At 42.8% G+C, this 21,270-nt stretch overlaps 1 protein-coding gene across 6 annotated transcripts in view; it reads left to right on the plus strand.

Moving 5' to 3' along the window:
- Positions 1-41: 41 nt before the first annotated feature.
- Positions 42-21,270, plus strand: part of LYPD6B (LY6/PLAUR domain containing 6B) — a 218,254-nt gene continuing 197,025 nt past the window's right edge. For 4 of the 6 annotated variants that reach the window (XM_037849848.1, XM_037849847.1, XM_037849850.1 and 1 more), the window contains exon 1: positions 44-310. The gene's annotated coding sequence lies outside the window, so the exon portion shown is untranslated. Of the gene's footprint in view, positions 311-21,270 lie in introns of all 6 variants that reach the window. The other 2 variants (XM_037849849.1, XM_037849852.1) reach the window with 1 other exon arrangement.

Genomic DNA, 21,270 nt, shown 5'->3' on the forward strand with positions numbered 1-21,270 from the left:
CCAATCGTCCCAGGTGTCACCTATCTCGCGGCCGCCCCGGCCTCCTTCCACTCCACAGAAGTTCCCTGTGGTTTCCCCGCGGAGCCGGGGCCGGGGCCGCTCGCCCTTGGGCGGGCTCACCTGCGCCGGGCCGGCCCCCTCGCGGGCGTCCCAGGCGGCTCGAGGCCGGGAGGAGCCGCGCCCCGCCTCGCCCCGCCTCGCCCCGCCCCCCGCGGCCGCAGCCGCCGCCGGCTCCCGGCGGGCGCGGTTCCGAGCGGGGCTGGGAGCCGGGCGAGCGCGCCCAGAGGCCCGGCGGGCGCGGGCGGCGCAGGTGAGTGGCGGGCGCAGCGGGCTGGGGGCCGGGCGGGGCGCTGACCCCGCGTCCTGGCCCTGAGGGGCTCGAGGGCTGCAGCGGCCTCCGCACAGAGCCCTCAGGGGCGTGCGGGGGCAGCGAGGCGGGCGCAGGGGAGGGTCGGGGGTCCAGTGGCCCGGGCGAGCAGCTGCAAACATCTGGGCGGACGGGCGCTGCGGGGTCTCTACGTGGCCAGGTCACCGTGGGGACAGTGATCTGGGCGGCGCTGTGGGGAGGGAAGAGGCGCGGGGGGACGTAACTGCTGGGAGAGTGCGGAGCTGGGGCGGGGGTTCGCGGCTGTTGGAGGAGCCAGAAGCGAGCTCCCGCCTCTCCTTCTGCGGCGCTTCACGTGGGCCCGCGCCGGTGCCCGCTGCGCCGTCCGTCCGGCTCTTGACTTTTGGTGATGAATGCCCGACCTACACCTGGGGCTCCTGAAAAGCCGAGTTAGCGAGGTTGCTCTCCTGGGACGCGGTGTGGGTGAAAGTGGTGGGGGCGCTGTCCACCTCCCAGGGCCTGGCGGTTGGAGAGAGGGATAATGTGGAAAAGTCTAGAATGGTGTTTAAATTCCAGCGCGCCCAGTTACTAGCTGTGTGACTTTGAGCAAGTTGCTTAACTTCTCTGACTCTTCATTTCCTCAAAGGGAAAATGGGTATTAAGATCATGACAAGAGCCTTTATTTATACGATGTTCATAAAATACATAATGCTTGACAATGGTTCTTTCTATTTTTTTTTTCCTATGTGTTAAAATACCGCTTTATGCCTCCCAGAGGTGGCCAGAAATTTCTGAACAGAAAGGAAATACAGGACACTGAGGTTACCTTCCTAAAGGGAGGGGGTGGTGGTATGTGTGCTGGAGTTGGGGGTTGTTCTTTTCCACTGACTTCGTGGCTATGCCTACTCTGGGCTGGTTTACTTCTTGACACTATCCTAGAGTCAGATTGAGAAGTGCTAGCGCACAGGCCCTGAAGATAGGAGGGGTGTTACCAGCCTGCTCTCATCTTTACTGACTGTATTTGTCAGAATTCTTTTCTTTGGGTTGGGTTTTGGTCACTTGAAATTGCTTTATGCAACATACGAATTGATTGGGGTCACACACATGAAAAGGCTGAGAGTGGTTAGCTTCAGGCATAGCTGGATACAGGGGCTTATGTGTGGTCTCCAGGGCTTGTCTTCTCTCCTGTATATCTTGGCTCTTTTTCCCTCAGTGTTGCTTATAGAAAATCTTATCAAGAATACTGGACCCAAGCAGGGCCAGTCTATCTCAGTGGACAGGGAATGGGCACATTACCAGGTGTCACCAGTGCCTGGGGGATCAGACCAGCCACGGTGACAGTTTCACCAAACTGCAGGGGACTGGGTTGGGCAGTTCCCAATGAAAAGTCAAAAATAGGACATGTCCACTGCTCTCTGACTGCCTATGCTCACCAACACCTTGGGAGATTCTGTAGTAGAGTGTAGGGAGCCTGGGGGGCATATTCTGCCTATCATTTGTCAAGTATTTATTCCTGTGTGTCCCATCCTTTCATCCATTATTTTGCTGTTCATTCATTCAACATTTAATGAATGTTCAACATATGCAGAGCTTCCTCCAAGGGCTACAGTGCTTGGTTTTGAGAAGCTCACAGTCAGTCTAATTGGAGAGGCAGATGTGCAGATAACAGAGTATGTGAGGGTGCTTAACTGGCTGGGAGCTAGCAAAGTTTTCCCAAAGGAAGCAGACATGGAGCTTCATCTTGGAGATGAGTGGGGCTGTTCTAACAGAAAAAGTTGGAGGAACTTTCCAGGCCCTGGGATAGGCTATCAGAGAGGGTGCTTTTTGTTGTAAGTAACATTGTTTTGGTTACTTTACTGTCTCACTTAAGATGTCTGGAGGCAGGTGGTGAAAAGTTGTCATAGCCTTGGTTGGCTTCTTGAAGATTTTATTGGTTTTTCCCACCCCATCTGTGCCGGTTTGAATGTATTGTGTCCCCCAAATGCCATTATCTTTGTGGTCTTGTGGGACAGACGTTTTGGTGCTGGTTAGATTTGCTTGGAATGTGCCCCACCCAGCTGCGGGTGGTGACTTCGGTGGGATACTCCTATGGAGGTGTGACCCCACCCATTCAGGGTGGGCCTTGATCAGCTGAGCCATATAAAACATGCTGACTCAAAGAGACTGAACGGAGTGCAGCTATGAGTGACATTTTTAAGAGGAGCAAGCTTGCTAGAGAGGAACATCCCGGAGAAAGCCATTTTGAAACCAGAACTTTGGAGCAGACGCCAGCCATGTGCCTTCCCAGCTAAGAGAGGTTTTCCGGACGCCATTGGCCATCTCCAGTGAAGGTACCCGATTACTGATGTGTTACCTTGGACGTTTTGTGGCCTTAAGACTGTAACTGTGTAGTGAAATAAACCCCCATTTTATAAAAGCCTATCCATCTCTGGTGTTTTGCATTCTGCAGCATTAGCAAACTAGAACAGATTTTGGTACCGGAGAAGTGGGGTGCTTTTGCTGCTGTGTTTGCAAATACCAAACATGTTGGAACGGCTTTTCAAATGGATAAGGGGAAGACTCTGGAAGAATTGTGAGGAGCTTGATAAAAAAGGCCAAAACTGCTTTAAAGAGACTGTTTGTGGAAATATGGACTCTAAAGATACTTCTGATGAGGACTTGAACAGAAATGATGAATGTGTTGTAAACTGGAAGAAAGGCGATCCTTGTTTTAAAGTGGCACAGAATTTGGCAAAATTGAGTCCTGGTGTCAGATGGAAGGAAGAATTTGGAAGCAACAACCTGGAATACTTAGCTGAGGAGATCTCCAGACTACCTGTGGAGGACATATCCTGGCTTCTCCTTGCAGCTTATAGTAAAATGTGAACAGAGAGAGATAAACTTAGAACTGAACTCTTGGGTTCAAAGAAGCCAGAAGTTGATGGCTTGGAAAATTACAGGCTTCTAGGGGGTGGAATCCCAGAAGCTACAGCCCAACGTGAGGATGTAACCAAACATGGAACCCAGCCGCCATTTCAGTACAAGCCAAGATTGGAAAAGGAGTTAAGCAGAAAGGATTTGTGGAAAATCCTGTTGTCTGATGGCTTTGACCCCTGCATGCTTCATGCAAAGCCAACAGAATTTTTGCGAGATCTTTATAGACAGAGCCATTGCCTGCCTGGACTGGAGGAGACAGACAAGGAACAAACTGAAGGAAAAATTTATTCAAAGGCAGAGCCACGGAGGTTGAGGTCTGGAGTCAAGAGGTCTCAGGCTGGGAGAGCGGAGCAGCCCACATGCATGGAAAGGGTGAGTTTGCCCTGGAGGTCGAGGGCGGGCTTTCTGCCTGGATGCTCTGGAAGAGTTTTGCCACCCGAGGTCCCAAAGAGGGTGGAGCACATTCCCAGGGAATTGGGGAGAGCCTGGCTGCCACCACACTGTTCTGAAGGGGTTGAGCGTGTGCCCCGGAGATGGAAGGGAATCCGGGTGCTGCCCCAATGTTTGAGGAGGGTGGGGCCGAGAAGGTGGTCTTCCCAATGTGTGGGTATGTTGGAGCACTCACCTAAGCGTTTGGAGAGGAAAGAGCTGCCGAAAAGGCCCTTAGGAAGGGTTAGGCTCCCGCTCTCTCAAGCCCCAAGGATGCAACGTTGTTCTGTAAATGACTGTCTGACTTTGAAATCTAATGGAGTTTGTCCTGCAGGTTTTAGGAACTGTTTTGGTCCTGTTATGCTTTCTCCTTATGGCAATGGAAATGTTTATCCTATGAATGTCCCTCCTTTGTATATTGGAAGCATATAACTTGTTCTAAGTCCACAGATCCAAAGCTAAAGGAGAACTGTGCCTTAGGACCCATCACGCCTGTAATTGATTTTGATGGGATCTTGTACTTAACTTTTGTTACTGAAATGGTTTAAGTTTTTGTGATATTGTGATGAAATGAATGTATTTTGTATTTGGAAAGATAATGTCATTTTGGGGTCCAGGGGGTGGAATGTGCCGGTTTGAATGTATTGTGTCCCCCAAATGCCATTATCTTTGTGGTCTTGTGGGACAGACGTTTTGGTGCTGGTTAGATTTGCTTGGAATGTGCCCCACCCAGCTGCGGGTGGTGACTTCGGTGGGATACTCCTATGGAGGTGTGACCCCACCCATTCAGGGTGGGCCTTGATCAGCTGAGCCATATAAAACATGCTGACTCAAAGAGACTGAACGGAGTGCAGCCATGAGTGACATTTTTAAGAGGAGCAAGCTTGCTAGAGAGGAACATCCCGGAGAAAGCCATTTTGAAACCAGAACTTTGGAGCAGACGCCAGCCATGTGCCTTCCCAGCTAAGAGAGGTTTTCCGGACGCCATTGGCCATCTCCAGTGAAGGTACCCGATTACTGATGTGTTACCTTGGACGTTTTGTGGCCTTAAGACTGTAACTGTGTAGTGAAATAAACCCCCATTTTATAAAAGCCTATCCATCTCTGGTGTTTTGCATTCTGCAGCATTAGCAAACTAGAACACCATCATAGGGTGACTGGGGTTCCATCATGTCTTCACATAACAGCCCCCAAAGCAGAAAGGGAGAGATGGGGCTTGCTTCTCACTCTTTCTTTAGATAATGAAAGGAACAATTTCCCAGAAGGCTCCTGTGCCACTGGCCAGGTGACATTGGCAGAATGGCCACAAGCTCAAGAATAACTGGCAAAGGAGAAGAATGTGGCATGATTACGTTGACCAAACACTCTTCTGGGGCTAGGGGAGGGGCTCACCTTCTCTGAGCACACTGATGCTCCATATCTGGACAAAATCAGAGTTCTGTTAGTAAGGAAGCAGGCGACACTGGCTGTTGGGCTGTTGGGTAGGCAATCACCCATGTCCTCCACAGGTGGTGACAGGCGATGAAAGGCATGGCGTGTATGGGAAGTCAGAAGTTCAGCATAATAGAAGCAGAGGGTGTGGCTGAGGGGAGGAAACTAGGGGTGGAAGCTGAGGCTGAAGAAGCAGGTGGAGAGTGGAATACCTTATGTTAGATACTGCTGTGGGTATCACTAAGAAGTGTAGGTACCTCAAGGAGCTTACACTCACACCCTGGAACAGAAAACCTTTTATGTCCCAACACCTCTGGAGGATATGGCATAGTCCTATTGTAACAGCAACAGTGGCTCATTGCATAGTGGTAATTCTCAAGGGAGTACAATGGGGGTCCAAGTAAGGACCATGTGTAGTTTGGAAAAGCTTCTCAGATAGTTTTGCTGTGCATCCCACTCTCTACCCTTTCTTCCTTTCCCATGCCCCCTCTTGAGAACACTTGCTCTGAATCATGTGTTTATTTCAGTATTGTTACCTGTCTTCAAACTAGTAGGCTGGGGCTTGATGACTAGATGGGGCTTGATTAACTAGATGAAAATCTAGTTAATGGAAGATCCTGGACTAGAACCACTTCTGACAGTAAGACCAATGAGTGACATCTCTAGGGGTCGTATTTCGTAGGAAGCCAGCCTCCACCAGCTGCTGCCTTTAAATAGGTTAGCCTGTTTTCTTTTGAAGTAGGAGATGACAGCTGCTTTTTATTTCCATTTGGTCTGGTGGACATTGGTGGACATTTGGAATTCGACTGGCAACCGGGGTACTACTGTCGTGATCGTCCTCTCTCAGTATCTAGTTAGCACAAAAAATGGCAAACAGACCTGAGAAAGGAGGGAGTGGAGGGCAGGAGATACTTCTGTTTCAGCAGCACTGCTGTAGACGGGCCAGAATCCCAGGAGCAATGTGTAGGAATGGAGTAGAGAGAGAGGCCTTGGGCAGCCTTCCATTCCACAGGTATTTATTGAGCACCTACTGTGTGCCAAACATGGTTCTAGATGTTGGGGATACGAGAGTGCACAAGAGAGTCAGAGTCTCTGCTCTCATGGAGCTTACGCTCTACTGGGAGAAGATATCTTTACTTCATATTTGTCTAATAGGTGGTGAGATGTACAGTAAAGGAAAATAAAATAATTGAGAGTGCAGTAATTGGAAAGAAGCTGGGAGTAGTGCTGGCAGTTTTGAGGTTTATTCTCTCTCTAGTTTCTAGCGGAGAAATGTGGCCTGAGCGAATATGGTGTTGAGCAAAAAAAAGACTAACGTTCGCTTGGAAGGAGAGGGTTAAATATTGAATAACTTGATCTTACGGGGTTTCTTTCATGCAAGATTTCTTTGTTTGTTTGTTATACTTCACATTGTTCCTAAACATGAATTATAATGGCTTACAAAAATTGGTACCAGGTGTTGAGAAGTAAGGGAAGAAATATGAGCAACAGGAAAATAAGCTTCATTTCTTTCATCATCGTGTTCCAGAACTGTTTAGTTTTGTAGGTGGTGAAGGAGGAAGTATAGTGATTAAAAATGTGCCGATTCATGCTCTAGATTCAACAGTTAAAAGGTGAGGAAATAAGTTTTGATGCCACAGAAACTTATAACTTATTTGTTGTTGTTCAAAGAACGAATTTTATTTGATAGGGAAAGTGGTTTATTTCCTGACTCCAAAGAAAACTATTCTTTAATTTTTATAAAATCAAGCGCATCAAAAGCGCATCAAAAGTTAACAGAAATCAAAAACTTAGTTTCAGGGCCAAATATATGCTAAAATGGAAATTGGTGAGAGATTATGTTTGGGCTGGCTGGACAAAATATACGAAGTCAAATAAAATTTTACAGCATAGCAGTATTATCCAGTGATAGTTCTGTTTACCTATTTTTATTGGATATTTATTTTCTTATTGTTGAATTTTGGGAGTCCTTTATATAATCTGGATACAAGTTTTTTTTTTTTCAGAAATGTGATTTGCAAATACTTTCTTCCAGTCTGTGCCTTATCTTCTGTATTCCCTTAACATTTTCTTTCTCAGAGCAAAAGTTTTAAGTTTTGATAAAGTCCAATTTATAAACATTTTAATGGATGAAATTTTTGTTGTATGTAAGAAGTCTTTGACTAGCCCAAAATCTAGAAATTTGTCTATATTTTCTTCTAGAAGTTTTATATTTTGTGTATTACATTTAGGTCTGATCCATTTTGAGTTAATTTTTATATAAGGGGTAAAGTATGGATTAAGGATATTTTAATTAATTTATTTTTTGGCATGTGGAGGTCCATTTGTTCCAATGCCATATATTATAAAGATTATCCTTTTTCCCCATAGAGTTACCTTGGCACTTTTGTCAAAAATCAGTTGGCCATAAATGTAAGGATTTATTTCTGGACTCTCAATTCTGTTCCATTGATCTATATGCCCATCTTTGCCAATACCACATTGTCTTTATACTAAGTTTTGAAATCAGGCAATGTAAGTCTTCCACCTTTGTGCTTTTTTCAAAACTGTTTAGCTCTTCTAGTTCCTTTGCCTTTCAACAGTTTCTACAAAATATTCCTGCTGAAGTTTTGTTTGGGATTGCATTGAATCTATAGCTCAATTTGGGAGAATTGACATCTTAAAAATATTGAGCCTTCCAATCCGTGAGCAAGGTATTTATCTCTATTTATTTATATCTTGTTTCATTTCTTCTACCAGTGTTCCACAGTTTTCAGGATATAGATCTTATAATGTTTTGTTATGTTTATACTTAACTGTTTAATTTTTGTGGAGTGCTATTTATTCCTCGTATGTAGAAATGCAATTGTTTTTAGACACTGACATTGTATTCGGTTACCTTGCTAAAGTCACATAGTCCTTCTAGGAGATTTTTTTGTAGATTCTTTGGAATTTTCTATGTAGACATTCATGCCATCTGGGAATAGAGGTGATTTTATTTTTTCCTTTCCAATCTGTACACCTCTTGTTTCTTTTTCTTGCTTTATTGTACTGGCTAAGAATTCCAGTACAACCTTGCATAGGAATGGTGAGAGAGGACGTGTCTTGTTTCTTAACTTAGGGAGGAAACAATCAGTCTTCCACTATTAAGTATGATGTTAGCTGAGTTTTTTTTTTTTTTTTTTTTTAATAGCTGCCCTATTAGGTTAAGGGATTTCCCTTATAATTCTAGTTTACTGAGAGTTTTTATTATGGATGGATGTTGAATTTGTCAAATGTTTTTTCTCTATCTATTGACAGGCTCATATGATTTTTCTTCTTTAGTCTGTTAATATGGTGAATTATATTGATTGGCTTTCTAATATTGAGCCAGTCTTGCATTCCTGGAATAAATTCCACTTGATTGGGATATTTTTGGAAGATAGTGTGTAGGTGGGCTATTATTCCTTACTTCATGTTTGGTAGAATTCTCTAGTGAAACCATCTGGGCCTGAAGTTTTCTTTGTTGGGAGGTTTTTAATTACAATTTTAATTTCTTTAATAGATACAGGATTATTTATGTTACCTATTTCTTCTAGATAAGTTTTGGTTGTTTGTGTCTTTCAAGAAATTGATCTTTCTGTTTCACTGAAGGTGTCAATGTATGGACATAAAATTATATATGATACTCCCTTATTATTCATTTAATATCTAATATCTGTGGGGTTGGCAGTGATGTTCCTTCTTTCATTCCTGATATTGGTGATTTGTGTCTTCAGTTTTTCTCTTAGTTTGATTAGTGGTTTAGCAGTTTTATTGATCTTTTCAGAACCAGATTTTGGTTTCATTGATTTTGTCTCATTTTTATGTTTTCAATTACATTGATCTCTGCTCTTATCTTTATTATTCCCTTGCTTCTGCTTGCTTTGGGTTTAATTTACTCTTCTATTTTCTTAAGAGGTAAGCTTATATTACTGATCTGAGGCTTTTCTTCTGTTCTAATATAAGCATTTAATGCTATAAATTTACCTCTAAGCACTCCTTTAGCTGCATTCCACAATTCTGATGGGTATTTTCATTTCCATTTTGTTTAAAATATGTTAAAATTTCCCTTGAGACTTCCTCTTGACCCATATGTTTTTTCCCTTTTTGTTTTAGGTTGGATAATTTCTATTAACCTGTTCTCAAGTTTATTGATTCTTTTCTTGGCTGTGTCACATCTACTGATGAGACTGTTGAAAGCATTCTTCATTTCTGTTACCAAGTTTTGCCTTTCAAGCATTTCAAGCTAAAATAATCCATCTGATCTTTCATGTTGTCCTCACTTTTCATTACAGTCTTTTACATATTAATCATAGTTATTTAAAATTCCCTGTGTGATAGTTTCAACATCTGTCTCATATTTGAGTCTATTTCTGTTAATTGCTTTGTCTCTCTGGCAATGTATTTTTTTCTTGCTTTTTGTCTGCCCTGTAATGTCTTGTCAAGGGTTGGACATGGAGATGTGGGTCCTCCAACTTTATTTTCCTTTTCCAATATTGTTTTGGCTGTTCTGGATCCCTTGCATTTCCATATGAATTTTAGGATCAATTTGTCCATTTCTGCAAAAAATTCAGCTGGGCTTTTGATAAGGATTATGGTGAATCTATAGATCAGTTTGGGGAGTACTGCCATCTTAATAATATTAAGTCTTCCAATCATGAACACAGAATGTTCTTTCCTATTTATATAAGTCTTTAATTTCTTTCAACAATGCTTTTTTAGTTTTTGTATAAGTCTTAAATGTCTTTCATTAAATTTATTCATAATTACTTTATTCTTTTTGATGCTATTTGAAATAGAATTGTATTAATTTCATTTCTGGATTGTTCATTGCTAGTATATAGAAATACAGTTGGTCTTTTGGGTATTGATCTTGTATCCTCTTGCTGAACTTGTTTATTAGCTCTAATAATTTTTTGATGGATTCCTTAAGCTTTTTTTTTTTTATATCATGGCTTCTGCCAGTAGAATACTTTTACTTCTTTCCTCCCCAGTTTGGGTTCTCTCTCTCTCTCTCTGTCTCTCTGCATAATTGCCTTGGCTAGAACTCTAGTACATTATTGAATAGAGGTAGAGAAAGCAGACATCCTTTTCTTGTTCCTGATCTTAGGTGGTATTGCCAGTATTATTTTTTATATTTTTCTATGGCCATTTTTAGGTTCTTGCTCTTCTAAACTCTAAGAATTTGGGTGATGGAGCAGTAGTTATTGGCTGATTCCTCTCAGAAGTAAAAATTCCTGATTGTCCTCTGCAATGGGAAGTTTGGCATAGTAGCTATTAGAAAAGAAGTATTTTAATTAAAGAATCTGTTCATGTAACATCTAGAATCAGGCAGTTCGATTAATGTTTTCTAATATATAAAGTTATTATTTAAAAATAAAATTTAAATTCTCATTGCTAGTTTTTCCATCTTGCCTTTCCACATTATTGGGTGTCCACTATACACCCCAAGTACCATACTGGGATTACAAAGGTGACTTAGATACAGGCCATATCCTGAAGGTGCTTGTAGAGAAGTCTGTCTGGGGAGACAGGCAGGAAACTGGAGATTCAATCTCCTGGCAAATGGTTTGTCAAAGGATAACCTGTCAGAAGGGAACAGGTGATGGATGTGGGCATCACCCTCCGGGTTTTGGGGTCTCTAGTTTGCTGATAGAACATTCACTTTGTACCCATAGAGTCAAAGAACTTTAGAACTGAAGCCTTGGACATCTTTTTTATACAAACCCACATTTTTCCAGTGGAGGAACCTCTTGCCTCACTCAACAATTCCCGTTCTCTCTCACCAGGAAATCTTTCTCTGAAATGTTTTATCACTCACACACACACACAGCATTTTCCATGGGGAGGCAATCAGTGTACATCCCGCTTCCTGACTCCACTTGTTGTGTCTGGTTTGGGTAATATAATACCAGCCCCCATCTTCATCTTTAATATGACTTGTCTAGGATTCCTGCTTCACGCTGGCTGTGAAGACTACTCAGCATTGTCCTTCCAGTAGATGGTCATGACGTGGAACTGACAAGGAAGTGGACATTATCAGACTCCAAATCTGAGTTACCCAGAAGGTGTTGGGGAGACGTCCTATTCTGTTTAATTGTACATTCAGCTTTCTTTGTAAGGAGGATAGTGCCTCCATTTCAAACCTGTCAATTTAGAGGATTAACTAGGTAAGAAGTACATAAAGTCATAACCTGTGTGCTCACTGTAAAGTCATCTTTCCAGAAAAGAATAAAAGTAATATTAATAAAAGCAATTAGGTAGAAACACACCTTTAAAAAAGTTTCATAGGTGTGTGTGTGTGTGTGTGTGTGTGTATGTGTATAGGTCAATTCAGAATTGTGTGGTACTTGTTTCCATTTTTACTTTGCTATTTAAAAAGAAACCCTTTATTCTAGCTTTATTATTTATTATTACTATTAAAATAAAATCAGGTTATTTTCCAAGATTCTACTGGTAAAATGGAAGGAGGGTGCTACAAAAAGAGAATGAATTGCCCCCACAAACCTTTCAAGTTTAATTAACTTTTAAACAAATATGAAGTTCTAGTTTCCCTTTTTTTACTGCAATGCCTTTTTTCTTTTGATTATGTGAGGGGATGAGATAAGGATGCAGAAATGCTTTCTGGTTCACATTGTTTACTGCGAATAATCCAGCAGCCAATTCAATCAAAAGGGAAATAGAAAAATAAACTACTCTATTTGTGCCTTGTAAGCGGTTTGTAAAGTTGCCTCCAGTTCCCTGTGATTAAATGTTGGCTTCTCTCCTTGCAGGCTTCTAAAATGAAATTAAAAAGTGGAGCAGGCAGCATTTTAAAACCAAACACAAATGCCGTGTAGGGATTAACCCAGCGAATTGGAGAATTACAGCATTGCAGGCGGTTATTTGATTCAGTGATTCTGTGCTGTAAGAAAGGCAACAGAAGAGGAAAGGGGATGGGGAAAGGGGACTTGAGAAAGTTCCAGGCCCTTGCAAAGCCTCTGAGGACTTGACCAGTTGGGGTCAATTGAGGTGGGGAGGTGGGGCTGGGGTGTGGTTACAGCAGGGCTTCTATTATGTGTGATGGATTCCGTTGTAAAATTGTCACTGAGTTACTGTTTATCTCAGTGTAAGCCCTGGAGGGGCCCTGGGACTTGCTGATGGGGAGGGAGACAGGGAACGGTATGCAGAGCTGTTCCCAGAAAAGAGTGGCACTGTTTAGAGGAAAGAGAGTTTAGATTGGCAGTGAGGACCTGAGTTCTCTTCCAGGCTCCTTGGTTACCGTGTGACTTTGGACCATCATATCCATATCTGCAAAATGTAGGGTTGAACTAAATTCATGATTTCCAAACCTAATTCCGAAGCCTCCATCAAGCCGTCTCAGAGGCTGTCTGCTCACTAACAGTCGGGGCTCCTGGTCCCTGCCCTCTTGTGGGAGCGGCATCAGTTTCATCTCCCATGTTGATGCTTCTGCAAGCTTTGATTTGAACAAAGGGGTCACCTGAAGATGTTTGCAAACCATTAGGCAGCCCAACCTCGAAGATCTCTTCTGGTTTTTACATTCCAGTTGTCTGTAACTCTGATATCTAGTCCAAGCTGAATATCAGAGGGGCCAAGGACGTTACTCCCAGGCTCTGCCAGTCGTCCCAGGTCAGACCAGCATGTGTGCCTTCAGCTAAGCAACACTGCTCCTAAGAATGTGAAGCTATCGGGGAGGCGGGTGCGGGGAGAGTTCCGAGTTTGTAGGATTGCAGCCTCTGCCTCCAGGAACAGCTCATTTCATGCTTTCTGGATGTAGTTGCCCTTTCGCTCCAAGAAGTGTCCCTGGGAGATATGTGTTTTGAGGGCAGCCATTATCTCTATCTCGTGGCCCTGGTTCGCTCTCCACAAGGGAAGTCTGGTCGCTGAGCCCGGGGCCTTTAATGGGTGTCTCTGAGGTCAAGGCAGTAATAGCCACCTGCCGGCTCCAGGTGGGATTCCGAGAGCCCTGTGGCTCTCAGGAGGCACTTGCTAGCTCTCATTAAATAAGCCTTTTTTTTGACTCCACGTCAAGTCGTCACCTAACTGTTCCCTGTCTTGGGAATCTTTTCCTTTCAGTCTTTAATAAGGGGCCTTTCTCTGCCACAGAGTTTTCCCCATCCCTTTTGGAATCACAGAACATACATTTTTTTTTGTGGCCAGGAGTGAACATTTAGGGAGCAGGCCTTAATTTCCCCTGCTGTTTCAGGCAAATGTATGCCTTTTGTTGCTTGTCCCGAGATGCTCTCCTGAACTCACAGATCTGCAAGGAAAGGTTTGGCAGAGAAAACTTTCATGAAAGAGCTATTTTAATTGAAGTAAATATAGCTGGAGATCAGAGGTGCTGAGTACCTTAATTGACATTTATTAAAAATGAAGACTTGCTATTTAAAAATGAAAATTTAAATCGCTCATCTCTGTATCCATTTCTCCATCATATGATTGTCACTTCCACCTGCTTTTTCATTTAGCAAGCTTTGACTGAGTTCCCACAGTGAGTCCAGGCACCCTGTTAACACTGCGTTGATGAAGACGAATAAATCCCAGGTAGGCTCAAGAGAGAGCAAAGCAGACAGTAACAGCCCAAGGTGGTCAGTGCCCTTTAGAGCAGGTCCTGGGGCTGGGGGAGCTCTCCAGAACAGGACAGGAAGCAGCTCCTGGAGGAGGGGCCCCGGGCCTGCGTCCTAGACATGACCTGGAGGTGGCCCGCCAAGGAGGGGAGGGCAGTGCAGGCCGAGACAGCAGGTGAGTTTGGTCAGGTTTACATGGCCGACCAGATCAGATCGTGAGGTGGGTGGGGGGAGGAGGTGGGAGCAGGGGCCTGGACCAGGTAGGCAGAGACCAGGCCCCACCACTGTATTCATGTGCTGTCAGTTTGGCTTTTACCCTGAGAATATGAAAACTCTCAGCAAAATTGTAGGCAGGGCCGGCTAGGTTTGCAAGGCAGCTTAGCATAGATGTTAGGAGTAAGGGGTCTGGGTCTAGGTGAATGGAGTTTGAGTCCTGGCTTTGCCACCTTCCAGCTGTGGGCAGGTTACTTAACCTGGGTGTCTGCTGCTTCCTCCTTAAAATAGGGAAAAAATCATCTCCTTTTTATAGGTTGTTGTAAAGAATAAGTAAATTCATCTAAAGATTTACAACAAGGGGCATGTCGTAAGCATTTATTATCATTTATTAATTGTTTTTTGGGGAAGGGGCTGTTTCATATTTTCTATGAGCATTCTCCTTGGACTGTGTATCAGTTAAGTATTGGTATCATAACGCCGCATAAAAGTCACTCTAAAATACAGTGGCTTAAAACAATAATTATTGTTCCTGAAACTCTGGGTTGGTTGGGGGCTGACTGATCTAGGCTGGGCCTGGCTGAGCAGCTGGGCTTCAAGCTTTGGACCTTGAAGTTTAGGCTCCTGTCTGCTTCCCTTGAGGTCCAAGCTGAGGAGAGCCATCACTCTGGGGCAGCTCTTCCTGAAGCAATGGCAGAGCTGCAAGGGGGCAGGTGGAAATGCACAAGGCTTCTGAAAACCTAGGCTTCCACTGACGAAAGCAAGTCACATGGCCATGCCAGAATCAAGGGGCAGGGAATTGCACTGCTACCCTGTAGTGGGAGGAGTTGTAAAGTCACTTGGCAAAGCAACAACACTGTGAGGTACCAGGCTGCACCTTGTGTCTCCTGAAGCAGAGTCTGCCAAAGGGCTGAGTCAGCTCCACCTTAGGCAAGCCTGGAACCTCAGGGCCCTGGCTCCAGTTGCTGATTTCCCTGCAGCTGTCCCCACAGTGGCATTTGGGCCTAGCAAATATGCTCTATCGCCTGTTTCTCAGAGTGTTTGGGGAAAAACTGCGCGTTTAAGGCTGTTTTTGGGCTGGTCTGGGCTTGTATCTAGGCTCTGTGGAATGAAATGGGGGAAGTGATATCAACCTGGAAGCGTTATTGGAAAGGTTGGAGATGAGCAGAGTGGTTCCTGCAGGGAATGTTCGGTAGCCTTTCTCTCAGGCCGAGGTGGCTGCAGGGACATTCTTGAGCATGGTGTGTAGCAGACATGGAGTGCTACAGGGAGACTTAATGTTTAAATCCGATAATAAAATACATAGTTATTTATATCAGTTTTTAGATGCCCCTCTTTCCATAGAGTTGAAGGCATTGCGTTTTTTCTGGACACCTTGGCATTTCGTGCCACTGCCAGGGAGCCTGAGAGACGGGCTGGCTCTGCAGTCTACATCCCCAGGCAAATGCAGGGAGACAGGAGGGTGAGGGAGAGGCAGCCTGGTTGGTATTTATTACTGTGTAACTCTACCTCTTGGTTCTCCCAGACTCCTCGGGACTTGGGAACAGGATGGGGACAGTGGTGGGAGGAGTGAAGTACTGTTCCTTTGCAGAAGTGGAAGATAATCTCCCTCTTCTTGCCTGGCCGCCTCCTTCCGCACGACAAACGGATCCATTCTTCTCCAGCAGTACAGAGAGAAGCAGGGACAGGGAAGGCATTCTTATAGGTTGTGCTTTTCTATTTTATGTGTGAGAATATAAGGATATTATGAAATTAAATATCAAATTTCTTAAAATGCTAGTCATTTATTACATTTGAAAATTTAGCAAGATCTCTGAAATTACATTTAATAATTAAGTGTACTGTTAAGTTGAGCAGTCTTTCAGGGATGGGAGGGAAATGTTCTAGAAGTTTTTCATAAGAAAACACTGGAAAAAACATGTAAAACTTTTACCAGTGTGTTTGGCATATATTAGAAGCTCAGTAAGTTGTAGTATTGATGACAACGATGATGAGGACAATGATGACGATGATGATGATGATGAGTGCCTTCTCCAGACCATTTATAAGGGGGAGGGAGATTAGAAGCAGGGGTTCCAAGATTAAAGACTCCCTCAACTGTCTGGCCCCAGAGGAATCTCTCTTAGTCATTCCCTCACTACACGAAAAAGCAACAGGAAAACAAACCCAGAAAACTTAGATTCTAAACACCAGCCAAGCCTTAGAAGTATCTATTTTTTTTTCTTAAGTAGTTGTTTCTGAATGGCACAATTCAAAATAGTCACTGCAAGAATAGACATGTTGAAATTCTAATGGTGCAATGCTGTTTTGTTGAGTTGCATATCGGGCTGGATAGTGATGAATCGAAGTTATGCAAATAAAAAGAAAGATCATCAAAACTCAGGGCGCTTCAGGGTGCATATTGATGGCAAAATCTGTCCATATGACTCAGTAGGGGAAATGAATTCAGATGAACGCTTAGTGATTCATGTTTGTTAGTTTTTTCTTTTGCAATTTATGGTTAACTGAAATGTGTGCATCAGCAGCCTTAGCTGAGTGTCCACTGTAGGTCAACTTCAGCAAAGCGGGAGCTGCGAGGGATCACAGATGAGTTCTCCCTCTCTCCCTTCGTAACCCAATAAACACAAGCTTTACTTCCCAGGATCTTATATCTCAATGGGAATAGCAAAGTGCTGACATTAGAAATGTAAAAACAAGTGCAGATTTATATGTTACATATTGTGTGTGGCAGATTTCTAATATATCTGGTGGAAAAATCAATTGAGTGAAAATGATGGTTCTAAATCTTGTCCAAATTAAGCAATGAATTGTTCTGCTTCTCTGCTTTCACTTTTTTAAGGTCAAGGGATCTTATTTCCATTTGTTTCAGGGTTAGAGTAACATTGCCACCCAAGAAGCAGCCCCTCCCAGAAAAATAAGCAGAGATTTCAAACAGTAGTTAGTGACTCAGCTACCATATACTTACATACCCTACAATTACCTTCTCAAAGCCTTCTGCTGAATAGAGAGAACTGATGTTAAACAGGAATTATTACTTAACTGACTGATGCCCCCCTGTAGATGGAATGGCTCGATTATGAAGATTTGATTTGTTCAGTCTCTTATTGACATTTCTTAAAAAACTGTTATGTACATTTGGATTTTTGCTTTGAGGTTCTTGTATTGTATATTTAAAAAGCGAATTGAAGTAATTTCCCAACTACATATAACATATATGCTAAAGTTTTCAAAATAAGGCAGCAAGGATGAATTATTTAAAAGAATATTTAATAAATGGTTTGGAGATAATGAATTTGGCACCCATAAAACATGCCATATCCCAAAAATAAATTCCAGGGAGTTAAATATTACAAGTCAAATTATAGAAAAACTTGCAGAAAATATAGTATTTATTAGATCTGTGCAGAAATGACAGTTCCCATGACTTTAAAGTTTAAGAAAAGTAAACAGTGAGGAAAAGATGAAGAGACTTAAATATTTTAAAATTTAAAACTTATACAAATGAAGAGACAGGCTGGGAAACTGTGCATTAAATGTGTGACACATAAATGATTAGTATGTGTTATAACCTTAATATTAGCTAACCCAGATGTCTAAGAAAAGGGTGGAACCCTAATAGATAGATGTAAAGTATAATAAAAACTACCAGGTGTTTAATGCTTTTCTATGTTGATGTAGATTTAGATTTACAGAATCAAATTATACTGTACAGAATGTTTTGTAACCAGCTGTTCTCCCTTAATAGCACAAAGTGAACATTTCTCATGTCACTAACTAGTCTTCTAAAACTTGGATTTCAGTGGTTGCAAAATACCGTATTCCATTGGCATGGAAGCACAGCTCCGTTTTACCTAACTAAGTTCTCAATGTTGGATGTTAAGGTTTCGGAAATCTAATTTATGATGATGATTTTTTTCTAGTATTTCTTCTCATGAAGCCATGGTATGTTGTTAGAGTTATGGTTATGGAAAAACATGTCCCATTGAATGAAACTGAGTGATTTACAAAGAAACACACTTGATACTGCTTTTACCAACAATTTTATAGGTAACATTTGCTGCTGGAACCTGTTTTAGCCAAAGAGGAAATATTATTTGGGATCCCATGCTTTTCACATGTCATCACTTATCTTTAAAGGCCTTCGTAAAAGAGACACATTAATTACCCTCCCTATAAGCATCTCTAGGATAGCAATGACTGTACCATTATATTAGGGCACTTTGTCAAGCATGCCGTTCCCTTATCTTGCTTTTATAGCAGAGGAAATAAAGGCACTGGAGAAACATCTTTGAGGTCACACAACAAGTTAACAGCAGGTAAACAGTAAAACCGGCAGCGCCAGAATTCCCACTGTGTGTAATTAGTTCACTGCAGGCAGGAAATGACAGCACTGGGGAAAAATGGCAAATGTGGTATTTGGGGACCAGGAGGCTGGTAAGGGAATTCTCTTGTGCTCTTCTGAAGAGTTAATTAAGTTAGTTCCTTTCTGAGCTTCTCTCTGCATAGAACTTGGAGGCCTCTCAGCCAGGGACCTTCTTTTTAAGGTGAAAGGAAATACCATAGACATCGTCTAGCACTTTGATGGGCTTGGGCGGTGAAGGATATTAGGTTGGGCCTGAGTCACTTCTTAGGCTCTGTGGGCTCATCCTGAGAGCGTATGGAGTTTCTGCGTGTGGTTTTGGTCATTAGGTTCTGATGGACCCTTAATGTGGCTGGAGAGTGTAAGATTGGAAGGGAAAGGGCAGGGGCTGTTTGGGCTGTGAACTAGCGCATCTTCCTCTCCTCTATCCCAATGCTCAGAGTCGCCTGGTCACTACTCGATCAGCTCGTAGAGTGTTGTCCGCCTTCTTTTGCCTCCTTATAAGTGATGGACCCTGAATTCATTGACTGCCTCTTGTAGGAAACAGTGTGATGTTTGAAAACTCCTGTCAAGAGATTTGGTTTGTTTTTGGATACTTCTGGGGAGTACGGAGGTAATCTGTTGAGTTGGAGCCAAGAGCTGTTTCCAGTGGATGCTGAAACAAGCTCTTTAAGTCCCAGAATCATGATTGTCTTAATTTTATTGACACCCCTCCCCTCCCCCTTTCAGGGACATGACTAAGTATTTAATCACCACGGATTTCCAGAGAGGAGTCAGTGTTCCTCTTGAGAACGTTGACAGAAGGTGAAATTTGGAGTTCACTTTCTCTTCTGCCCAGTCTAGGATTCCCCTGGCATGCTTCCTCCAGGAATTGCAGGCTGGACTCTGCTCACTCCCCCACTGCACCCGACCTGGCTGCCCTCCGTGAGGACTGGTGGTCAGTATGACCTGAATGCACGGGAGAAATGCAGATTCCAGGTCCCATCACCTGTGATTTAACAGTGTCTCCAGGTGGTTCTGATGCATGCTCAATTTTTTTTTTTTTTTTTTTTTTTTTATCATCATTTTATTGAGATATATTCACATACCACGCAGTCATACAAAACAAATTGTACTTTCGATTGTTTACAGTACCATTACATAGTTGTACATTCATCACCTAAATCAATCCCTGACACCTTCATTAGCACATACACAAAAATAACAAGAATAATAATTAGAGTGAAAAAGAGCAATTGAAGTAAAAAAGAACACTGGGTACCTTTGTCTGTTTGTTTGCTTCCCCTACTTTTCTACACATCCATCCATAAACTAGACAAAGTGGAGTTTGGTCCTTATGGCATTCCCAATCCCACTGTCACCCCTCATAAGCTACATTTTTATACAACTGTCTTCGAGATTCATGGGTTCTGGGTTGTAGTTTAATAGTTTCAGGTATCCACCACCAGCTACCCCAATTCTTTAGAACCTAAAAAAGGTTGTCTAAAGTGTGCGTAAGAGTGCCCACCAGAGTGATCTCTCGGCTCGTTTTGGAATCTCTCTGCCACTGAAGCTTATTTCATTTCCTTTCACATCCCCCTTTTGGTCAAGAAGATGTTCTCCATCCCACGATGCCGGGTCTACATTCCTCCCCGGGAGTCATATTCCACGTTGCCAGGGAGATTCACTTCCCTGGGTGTCTGATCCCACGTAGGGGGGAGGGCAGTGATTTCACCTTTCAAGTTGGCTTAGCCAGAGAGAGAGGGCCACATCTGAGCAACAAAGAGGCATTCAGGAGGAGACTCTTAGGCACAAATACAGGGAGGCCTAGCCTCTCCTTTGCAGCAACCGTCTTCCCAAGGGTAAAACTTATGGTAGAGGGCTCAACCCATCAAACCACCAGTCCCCTATGTCTGTGGTCATGTTAGCAACCATGGAGGTGGGGTAGGCGAATACCCCTGCATTCTCCACAGGCTCCTCAAGGGGGCACTACATCTTTTTTTTTTTTTTTCCTTGTTTGTCTTTTTTCTTTCTTTTTTTTTTTTTTTAACTTTCCCTTCTTTTTTAAATCAACTGTATGAAAAAAAAGTTAAAAAGAAAACAAACATACAATAAAAGAACTTATCGAAGAGACCATAACAAGGGAGTAAGAAAAAGACAACTAACCTAAGATAACTGCTTAACTTCCAACATGTTCCTACTTTACCCCAAGAAAGTTACATAATATAGCAACATTTCAGTGAACTTGTTCCTACTACATCCATCAGAAATTAACAGACCATAGTCATTTCTGGGCATCCCCAGAACGTTAAATAGCTTATCTGTTCTTCTTGGATTATTGTTCCCCCTTCCTTAATTGCTCTCTACTGCTAGTTCCCCTACATTCTACATTATAAACCATTTGTTTTACATTTTTCAAAGTTCACATTAGTGGTAGCATATAATATTTCTCTTTTTGTGCCTGGCTTATTTCGCTCAGCATTATGTCTTCAAGGTTCATCCATGTTGTCATATGTTTCACCAGATCGTTCCTTCTTACTGCCGCGTAGTATTCCATCGTGTGTATATACCACATTTTATTTATCCACTCATCTGTTGAAGGACATTTGGGTTGTTTCCATCTCTTGGCAATTGTGAATAATGCTGCTATGAACATTGGCGTGCAGATATCTGTTCGTGTCACTGCTTTCCGATCTTCCGGGTATATACCGAGAAGTGCAATCGCTGGATCGAATGGTAACTCTATATCTAGTTTTCTAAGGAACTGCCAGACTGACTTCCAGAGTGGCTGAACCATTATACAGTCCCACCAACAATGAATAAGAGTTCCAATTTCTCCACATCCCCTCCAGCATTTGTAGTTTCCTGTTTGTTTAATGGCAGCCATTCTAACCGGTGTTAGATGGTATCTCATTGTGGTCTTAATTTGCATCTCTCTAATAGCTAGTGAAGCTGAACATTTTTTCATGTGTTTCTTGGCCATTTGTATTTCCTCTTCAGAGAACTGTCTTTTCATATCTTTTGCCCATTTTATAATTGGGCTGTCTGTA

This window comes from Choloepus didactylus, chromosome 9, assembly GCF_015220235.1.
Source record: "Choloepus didactylus isolate mChoDid1 chromosome 9, mChoDid1.pri, whole genome shotgun sequence".
Lineage (NCBI taxonomy): Eukaryota > Metazoa > Chordata > Mammalia > Pilosa > Megalonychidae > Choloepus > Choloepus didactylus.